Here is a 10,721-nt window from a genome sequence, read left to right as displayed (position 1 = left end):
AGATCTTCACAACTAAACATCACACAGGTCTTTAGATTAGACTGATCACAAAAATAACATTGATGTCATAAAATTTCTAGGAGTAGTTTGTCGCAGTGTAAATTATTTCACTTCCTGTTGCCAATAGGTGACGCTATGACTATAACTGAATATTGGCATGGAGATCTGTTCAGGTCAAGAGTCTTATCCAACATGTGAAGTTTGGGGCAGATTGGACATTGTATGTCTGAGTTACAGCAACTTCCTTTTTCATGGCGAAACATCGAAATTTGTCAGGCCGCCATGGACACGCCCTTTGACGAAACCTCAAGTCCTTCGCAATTTAACATTGCAAATGGCTTTAGATTACACTGACCAAGTTTGGTGTTCATCTGAATAAATCTCTAGGAGGAGTTCGTTAAAGTACAACCCCTGAAAATGGCAAAAAAACCCACAAATTTTGCAGGGAAAATTCATAATAACCGACTTCCTGTTGGGATTAGGATTTCGTACCAAGAGACTTTTTTGTAGGTATTGGTGTGTTACATGTGTGTACCAATATTTGTACATGTACGTGAAACAAAGCTCGAGGTGCACACCGTTGGAATATTGGCCTTCAGATCTGTTCAGGCCAGGACTTTTATCACACATGTGAAGTTTGGGGAAGATCGGACATTTTATGCCTGAGTTATAACATCTTTTATTCCCATGGCGAGACTTTTAATTTTGTCACGGTGCCATGGACACGCCCCTTAACGAAAACTCAAGATCTTCACAATTTAACATTGCACAGGCCTTTAGATTATACTGACCATAAAAAAGACATTGATGTCAAAAAATTTCTAGGAGTAGTCTGTCGAAGTGTAAAATATGTCACTTCCTGTTGCCTATAGGTGGTGCTATGACTATAACTGAATATGGGCATGTAAATATGTTCACGTCAGGAGTCTTATTAAACATGTGAAGTTTTGGGCACATTGGACATTGTATGTCTGAATTATAGCAACTTCATTTTTCATGGCGAATCATCGAAATTCGCCAGGCCGCCACGGACACGCCCTTTAACGAAACTCAAAATCTTCACAATTTAACATCGCAAAGGCCATTAGATTAGGCATACCAACTTTGGTGTTGATCTGAATGAATCTCTAGGAGGAGTTCGTTAAAATACAACGCATGGAAATGACAAAAATGACACAAAATTTGCTCATAAAATTAAAAATAACCGACTTCCTGTTGGGTTTGGATTTTGCTCCGAGAGACTTTTTTTGTAGGTATTGGAGAGATACATGTGTATACCGATTTTCATACATGTACGTGAAACGTAGCTCGAGGCGCACACCGTTGAACGAGTACAGGTGGCGCTGTCGAGCCATTTTGCCACACCCACTTCTGAAACCCATATCATACGTAAAGTTTCGCCAGTTCTGAGGTGTGTGCAAAGTTTCATGACTTTTCGAGCATGTTTAGGCTCTCAAAAATGCGATTCATTCTGGAGAAGAAGAATAATAATAATTAAAGCTGCAAGCAGCGATGAACGGGCCCTCGCACCCGGGCTCACCGGCAGCGAGTGGCTTTAGTAAATAGGTGAACGGTGAGAAATGTGCGTTTAAACTCATAAATATAAGTAGAATATATCAATGTTTATTCCATATATGTGCCAATCTTCCTGTTGCCAGCAGATGGCGCTATCATTATAATGGAATATTGGCCTTCAGATGTGTTCAGGGCTGCACTCTTATCGAACATGTGAAGTTTGTGGAAGATCAAACATTTTATGCCTGAGTTACAACAACTTCTCTTCCTGTGGCGAGACATCAAATTTTGTCATTTTTGCCATGGACACGCTCTTTAACAAAAACTCAAGATTGCCATAATTTAACATTACACAGGCCTTTAGATTAGACTGACCACAAAAATACATTAATGTCAAAAAATCTCTAGGAGTAGTTTGTCTCAGCGTAAAATATGTCACTTCCTGTTTCCAGCAGGTGGCGCTATGACTATAACTGAATATGGGCATGTAGATCTCTTAAGGGCAGAAGTCTTATCTAACATGTGAAGTTTGGGGCAGATTGGACATTGTATGTCTGAGTTACAGCAACTTCCTTTTTCATGGCGAAACATCGAAATTTGTCAGGCCGCCATGGACACTCCCTTTAACGAAATCTCAAGATCTTCCCAATTTAACTTCGCAAAGGCCTTTCGATTTAACTGACCAAGTTTGGTGTTGATCTGAGTAAATCTCTAGGAGGAGTTCGTTTAAAAGTACAACCTCTGAAAATGCCAAAAACAACACCAATTTTGCAGAGAAAATTCTAAATAACTGACTTCCTGTTTGGATTCGGATTTCGTACCAAGAGACTTTTTCGTAGATATTGGTGTGTTACATGTGTGTACCGATTTTTGTACATGTACGTGAAACATAGCTTGAGGCGCACTCCGTTGAAAGTGTATATGCACTCAGTTGAAAGTGTATAGGTGGCTCTATCGAGCCATTTTGCCACACCCAATGGAATTTTGGCCTTCAGATCTGTTCAGGCCAGGACTCTTATCACACATGTGAAGTTTGGGCTAGATCGGACATTTTATGCCTGAGTTATAACATCTTTTATTCCCATGGCGACACATCGAACTTCGTCACGGCGCCATGGACACGCCTTTTAACGAAAACTCAAGATCTTCACAACCAAACATCACACAGGTCTTTAGATTAGACTGACCACAAAAATAACATTGATGTCATAAAATTTCTAGGAGTAGTTTGTCGCAGTGTAAAACATTTCACTTCCTGTTGCCAATAGGTGGCACTATGACTATAACTGAATATGGGCATGTAAATATGTTCAGGTCAGGAGTCGTATTAAACATGTGAAGTTTTGGGCAGATTGGACATTGTATGTCTGAGTTATAGCAACTTCCTTTTTCACGGCGAAACATCGAAATTTGTCAGGCCGCCATGGACACGCCCTTTAACGAAACCTCAAGTCCTTCACAATTTAACATCACAAAGGCCGTTAGATTAGGCATACAAACTTTGGTGTTGATCTGAATGAATCTCTAGGAGGAGGAGTTAAAATACAACGCATGGAAATGACAAAAATGACACAAAATTTGCTCATAAAATTAAAAATAACCGACTTCCTGTTGGGTTTCGGATTTCGTACCAAGAGACTTTTTTGTAGGTATTGGTGTGTTACATGTGTGTACCGATTTTTGTACATGTACGGGAAACGGAGCTCGAGGAGCGCTATGTTGAAAGTGTATAGGTGGCGCTATCGAGCCATTTTGCCACACCCGATGGAATATTGGCCTACAGATGTGTTCAGGCCAGGACCCTTATCACACATGTGAAGTTTGGGCAAGATCGGACATTTTATGCCTGAGTTATAACATCTTTTATTCCCCTGGCGAGACTTTGAATTTTGTCACGGCGCCATGGACACGCCCCTTAACGAAAACTCAAGATCTTCACAACTTAACATCGCACAGGCCTTTAGATTAGACTGACCACAAAAAAGACATTGATGTCAAAAAATTTCTAGGAGTAGTGTGTCGAAGTGTAAAATATGTCACTTCCTGTTGCCTATAGGTGGCGCTATGACTATAACTAAATATGGGCATGTAAATATGTTCAGGGTCGGAGTCTCATCAAACATGTGAAGTGTGGGGCAGATTGGACATTGTATGTCTGAGTTATAGCAACTTCATTTTTCATGGCGAATCATCGAAATTCGCCAGGCCGCCACGGACACGCCCTTTAACGAAAACTCAAAATCTTCGCAATTTAACATCGCAAAGGCCTTTAGATTAGGCATACCAACTTTGGTGTTGATCTGAATTAATCTCTAGGAGGAGTTCGTTAAAATACAACGCATGGAAATGACAAAAATGACACAAAATTTGCTCATAAAATTAAAAATAACCGACTTCCTGTTGGGTTTCGGATTTTGCTCCAAGAGACTTTTTTGTAGGTATTGGAGAGATACATGTGTATACTGATTTTCATACATGTACATGAAACGTAGCTCGAGGCGCACACCGTTGAAAGTGTATAGGTGGCGCTATCGAGCCATTTTGCCACACCCGATGGAATATTGGCCTACAGATCTGTTCAGGCCAGGACTTTTATCAAACATGTGAAGTTTGGGGAAGATCGGACATTTTATGCCTGAGTTATAACATCTTTTATTCCCCTGGCGAGACTTTGAATTTTGTCACGCGCCATGGACACGCCCCTTAACGAAAACTCAAGATCTTCACAACTTAACATCGCACAGGCCTTTATATTAGACTGACCACAAAAAAGACATTGATGTCAAAAAATTTCTAGGATTAGTCTGTCGAAGTGTAAAATATGTCACTTCCTGTTGCCTATAGGTGGCGCTATGACTAACTAAATATGGGCATCTAAATATGTTCAGGGTCGGAGTCTCATCAAACATGTGAAGTGTGGGGCAGATTGGACATTGTATGTCTGAGTTATAGCAACTTCATTTTTCATGGCGAATCATCGAAATTCGCCAGGCCGCCACGGACACGCCCTTTAACGAAAACTCAAAATCTTCGCAATTTAACATCGCAAAGGCCTTTAGATTAGGCATACCAACTTTGGTGTTGATCTGAATTAATCTCTAGGAGGAGTTCATTAAAATACAACGCATGGAAATGACAAAAATGACTCAAAATTTGCTCATAAAATTAAAAATAACTTACTTCCTGTTGGGTTTCGGATTTTGCTCCAAGAGACTTTTTTGTAGCTATTGGAGAGATACATCTGTGTACCAATTTTCATACATGTACGTGAAACGTAGCTCGAGGCGCACACCGTTGAACGTGTATAGGTGGCGCTGTCGAGCTATTTTGCCACACCCACTTCTGAAACCCATATCAGACGTAAATTTTCGCCAGTTCTGAGGTGTGTGCAAAGTTTCATGACTTTTCGAGCATGTTTAGGCTCTCAAAAATGCGATTCATCTTAGAGAATAATAATAATAATAATAATAATAATAATAATAATAATAATAATAATAATAATAAACGGAGCAATTCCAAGAGGGTCCTCACACCATCGGTGGTCGGGCCCTAATAATAATAATAATAATAATAATAATAATATTAATAATAAACGGAGCAATTCCAAGAGGGTCCTCACACCATCGGTGCTCGGGCCCTAATAATAATAATAATAATAATAATAATAATAATAAACGGAGCAATTCCAAGAGGGTCCTCACACCATCGGTGCTCGGGCCCTAATAATAATAATAATAATAATAAACGGAGCAATTCCAAGAGGGTCCTCACACCATCGGTGCTCGGGCCCTAATAATAATAATAATAAACGGAGCAATTCCAAGAGGGTCCTTACACCATCGGTGCTCGGGCCCTAAATATAGCTGCAAGCAGCAATGGCGGGCTCAAGCCATCAGTGCAAACGCCACCCCGGTGGCATCGGGAAAACTGTGCCCAGCGGGCATAAGCATTTACAGTAACCCTCTGGCAATCAAGTTTTAAGGGATACGGCAGTTAAAGGGTTAATCCAACCCATCTAGACTTTGAAATCACATACACAGAACAATATATACAATAACTTTAGTAACACTTTATTTTAATATATATAAAAAATTTATAAGGTGTGCATTGTAGCTGACAGCTAAATTAACACATTAAAATTGTTTTATGACTGCAAGTCTTTCTCCTCAAATGCTATTGAGCTTCAAATTTGCGTTTGAGCCCATGTGAAAAAGTAGCATAATTTACATATGTCTTACAGTTTGTTTTAATAAACATCAAACATTCAATTTAATTGTGCATTATAGCTGTCACCTAGATGAACAATTACAGTTGTTTTTATGACTTTAAGTCATTTTCTTCAAATGCTACTGACGTTAGAAAAGTGTATAACAATATCACATGTAACTTTAGAGACGGTCCCTAAATTTGAGACTCTCGAATGTCCAATGTGAAGCCAACTTTATGCCTGTTTTTTTTTGTTTACTTTCTTTAGTTTTTTTTTTCTCTGTGCCTGATTGTTGATGTCCTTTACCCAGGCATAGATGTCCATCCATCAATTACGAACAGTGAGCCGCAAACATGAGATGCGAGAGGTCGTGAGCGCGGATAGGAGAATGGAGCATGTTTTTTTTTTTTTTTTTGAGCAACTGTGATGGTGCCCCCTCTGGGAGTTGGTGCCCTATGAAGACTGCGTACTCTGCATATAGGGAGTGGCGGTACTATCTGGAAGATATATTCCTCAAACCATCCTACAAGAGGAGGTGATGCTAGTCCTTCAAGAATCACTCAAAACCTATCTGTTCATAAAGCCTATATATAAGGTCTTAATAAATAATATTCCACAATACGTCATGCAATTCTAATTAAGTCATTTTTTGGGATCTTTAACGTCTCTCAGAACCTGACACATTGTAATTCTGAGACTCCAGGAAAGTTACAGTTCTGGAAAATGGTGGCACTGTAGACTAAATGCTCCCTGATAGTCTCACACCTAATTCTTCACTTTAATTCTTAATTCTTTTGCAGTTTACGTATTTCTGTTCTTCTCCACCTGTTTTTTACTGACCCTTCTGACCCAGTAAGCATTTTGCTGTCCAGTGGTCATGTCTTTACTTTGCAATTACTGTAGTGATCTAATTTTGAATATTTCTCATGAGGATCTAATAATTTAGTTTTTTTCAGTCTGAGTGAAATGTTTTTTTTTTTTGGCTCATTTTATCAGTAAAGAATAAAAGTGCCTAATGATTCTGCATACCTGAATATAAGGAGTTATTTTTTTCTCTTCCAGTCTTCATGGTCAACTATGTATATATCTCACTCGTTGCCTTCTCTAGTGCAGCTCAACCAATTCACATCCCATTCGTCAATATTTGTGATATCACAAATCCTGGAAAAAGTGTTTGTTGTAATCCAAACAATTTGTTTGTTGTAGTTTTTAAAAAGTGATTTTTGTATAAATGCTCATGTTTATATTTCATATATATATATATATATATATATATATATATATATATATATATATATATATATATATATATATAGCTTTCCAATGCCATTGCTGTTGATAATAGGATTAAGCAAAGTGTATAACACGTACAAACAGAGTCCATGTAGACAGATGTAGATGCATAACAAATGTCTTTCTTTATTACTTGAGCTCCATTAAACATGATCTCAAACTTTTTGTGGCCTCTCCTTATACACATGTACACACAAAGCCATACCTTATGGACCGCATACAACTAGAATCCACCTTACGGGCTAATCTGCCATGCGCTCAAAAACTGTGCTTCCCAGTTACCAACACTGCAACACACACAGTTCTTGCTTAGGTGCTCTAATTAAACATATCCACAGCACCACCCAGTGGACAAAACCTTTACCATCCCCAAACTGTCTCCTACTATATATATGTATAATTGCATATGTTTATATTTCATTTTTAATCAAGTATATATATATATATATAATTCAAGTGTACAGTTTACTTTTATTGCATATTGAAATAAATATTTCTGAGTTCTGTATCAATCTGTGTTGTTGTCTGTTTATTTTAATTTTTCCTAGGAAGATAACTGACCCTTTACTTTCCTTTGTAATAAATGTGCTTATAAACCAAGAACAAGCTATTTATAGCTGTATTTATAAACTGCTTAGTATTGACTATTAATGTTAAGACAAGGCTTTATAAAGCATAAACTGAATATTTACTAACGAGTGCAGTTATTATAAAGTGTTACCAATGCATTTACTAATGTTAACAAATTAGACATTATTTTACAGTGTTATCAAATCCTTAAATGATTTATATGTGTTTTGTAATGATTTTATTGACCTACGAGCATTTGTGAAAGTTCTGCTTGCATTACAGCTTAGTCTTCATCTGTGAGCTGAACAGATTTACTGTTACATCCATGAGATTATGTAAATTCAAATAAATATCATGTCACAGGATGTCATAGGTCAGTATCAAATTAGTTTGAAATTATTATTTGCAGCACAAATAAGGTTTTTTAGGATTTTTAAAAATCCCTAAAACTGTCAGAAAAGGATACAGCCTAAGATATTTCTATGTGAGTGGCTAAATTTATTTTTGTTTTTATAATTATAATACATAAACTATGAAATTATACAAAATGTATAAAAGAGTAAATAAATAAATAAATAAATACGTACACACATAAAAAAAAGCAGCCAAGACGAATGAGTTTCCTTTTTTTAATATATAGATTAAAATTGAAGACAGAAGCAGGTGGTAAATGCGGTCACTTAATATTCAAATCCAGTAATTCCACTTCAGATTTAGGCATACCAACTTTGGTGTTGATCTGAATTAATCTCTAGGAGGAGTTCATTAAAATACAACGCATGGAAATGACAAAAATGACACAAAATTTGCTCATAAAATTAAAAATAACTGACTTCCTGTTGGGTTTCGGATTTTGCTCCAAGAGACTTTTTTGTAGCTATTGGAGAGATACATGTGTGTACCAATTTTCATACATGGACGTGAAACGTAGCTCGAGGCGCACACCGTTGAACGTGTATAGGTGGCGCTGTCGAGCCATTTTGCCACACCCACTTCTGAAACCCATATCAGACGTAAATTTTCACCAGTTCTGAGGTGTGTGCAAAGTTTCATGACTTTTCGAGCATGTTTAGGCTCTTAAAAATGCGATTCATCTTAGAGAATAATAATAATAATAATAATAATAATAATAATAATAATAATAATAATAATAATAATAATAATAATAATAATAATAATAATAATAAACGGAGCAATTCCAAGAGGGTCCTCACACCATCGGTGCTCGTGCCCTAATAATAATAATAATAATAATAAACGGAGCAATTCCAAGAGGGTCTTCACACCATCGGTGCTCGGGCCCTAATAATAATAATAATAATAATAATAATAATAATAAACGGAGCAATTCCAAGAGGGTCCTCACACCATCGGTGCTCGGGCCCTAATAATAATAATAATAATAATAATAATAATAATAAACGGAGCAATTCCAAGAGGGTCCTCACACCATCGGTGCTCGGGCCCTAATAATAATAATAATAAACGGAGCAATTCCAAGAGGGTCCTTACACCATCGGTGCTCGGGCCCTAAATATAGCTGCAAGCAGCGATGGCGGGCTCAAGCCATCAGTGCAAACGCCACCCCGGTGGCATCGGGAAAACTGTGCCCAGCGGGCATAAGCATTTACAGTAACCCTCTGGCAATCAAGTTTTAAGGGATACGGCAGTTAAAGGGTTAATCCAACCCATCTAGACTTTGAAATCACATACACAGAACAATATATACGATAACTTTAGTAACACTTTATTTTAATATATATAAAAAATTTAGAAGATGTGCATTGTAGCTGACAGCTAAATTAACACATTAAAATTGTTTTATGACTGCAAGTCTTTCTCCTCAAATGCTATTGAGCTTCAAATTTGCGTTTGAGCCCATGTGAAAAAGTAGCATAATTTACATATGTCTTACAGTTTGTTTTAATAAACATCAAACATTCAATTTAATTGTGCATTATAGCTGTCACCTAGATGAACAATTACAGTTGTTTTTATGACTTTAAGTCATTTTCTTCAAATGCTACTGACGTTAGAAAAGTGTATAACAATATCACATGTAACTTTAGAGACGGTCCCTAAATTTGAGACTCTCGAATGTCCAATGTGAAGCCAACTTTATGCCTGTTTTTTTTTGTTTACTTTCTTTAGTTTTTTTTTCTCTGTGCCTGATTGTTGATGTCCTTTACCCAGGCATAGATGTCCATCCATCAATTACGAACAGTGAGCCGCAAACATGAGATGCGAGAGGTCGTGAGCGCGGATAGGAGAATGGAGCATGTTTTTTTTTTTTTTTTGAGCAACTGTGATGGTGCCCCCTCTGGGAGTTGGTGCCCTATGAAGACTGCGTACTCTGCATATAGATAGTGGCGGTACTATCTGGAAGATATATTCCTCAAACCATCCTACAAGAGGAGGTGATGCTAGTCCTTCAAGAATCACTCAAAACCTATCTGTTCATAAAGCCTATATATAAGGTCTTAATAAATAATATTCCACAATACGTCATGCAATTCTAATTAAGTCATTTTTTGGGATCTTTAATGTCTCTCAGAACCTGACACATTGTAATTCTGAGACTCCAGGAAAGTTACAGTTCTGGAAAATGGTGGCACTGTAGACTAAATGCTCCCTGATAGTCTCACACCTAATTCTTCACTTTAATTCTTAATTCTTTTGCAGTTTACGTGTTTCTGTTCTTCTCCACCTGTTTTTTACTGACCCTTCTGACCCAGTAAGCATTTTGCTGTCCAGTGGTCATGTCTTTACTTTGCAATTACTGTAGTGATCTAATTTTGAATATTTCTCATGAGGATCTAATAATTTAGTTTTTTTCAGTCTGAGTGAAATGTTTTTTTTTTTTGGCTCATTTTATCAGTAAAGAATAAAAGTGCCTAATGATTCTGCACACCTGAATATAAGGAGTTATTTTTTTCTCTTATTTGTGATATCACAAATCCTGGAAAAAGTGTTTGTTGTAATCCAAACAATTTGTTTGTTGTAGTTTTTAAAAAGTGATTTTTGTATAAATGCTCATGTTTATATTTCATATATATATATATAGCTTTCCAATGCCATTGCTGTTGATAATAGGATTAAGCAAAGTGTATAACACGTACAAACAGAGTCCATGTAG

The sequence above is a fragment of the Carassius carassius genome, chromosome 42, assembly GCF_963082965.1.
Source record: "Carassius carassius chromosome 42, fCarCar2.1, whole genome shotgun sequence".
Classification (NCBI taxonomy): Eukaryota; Metazoa; Chordata; class Actinopteri; order Cypriniformes; family Cyprinidae; genus Carassius; species Carassius carassius.
This window is presented reverse-complemented; position numbering follows the sequence as displayed.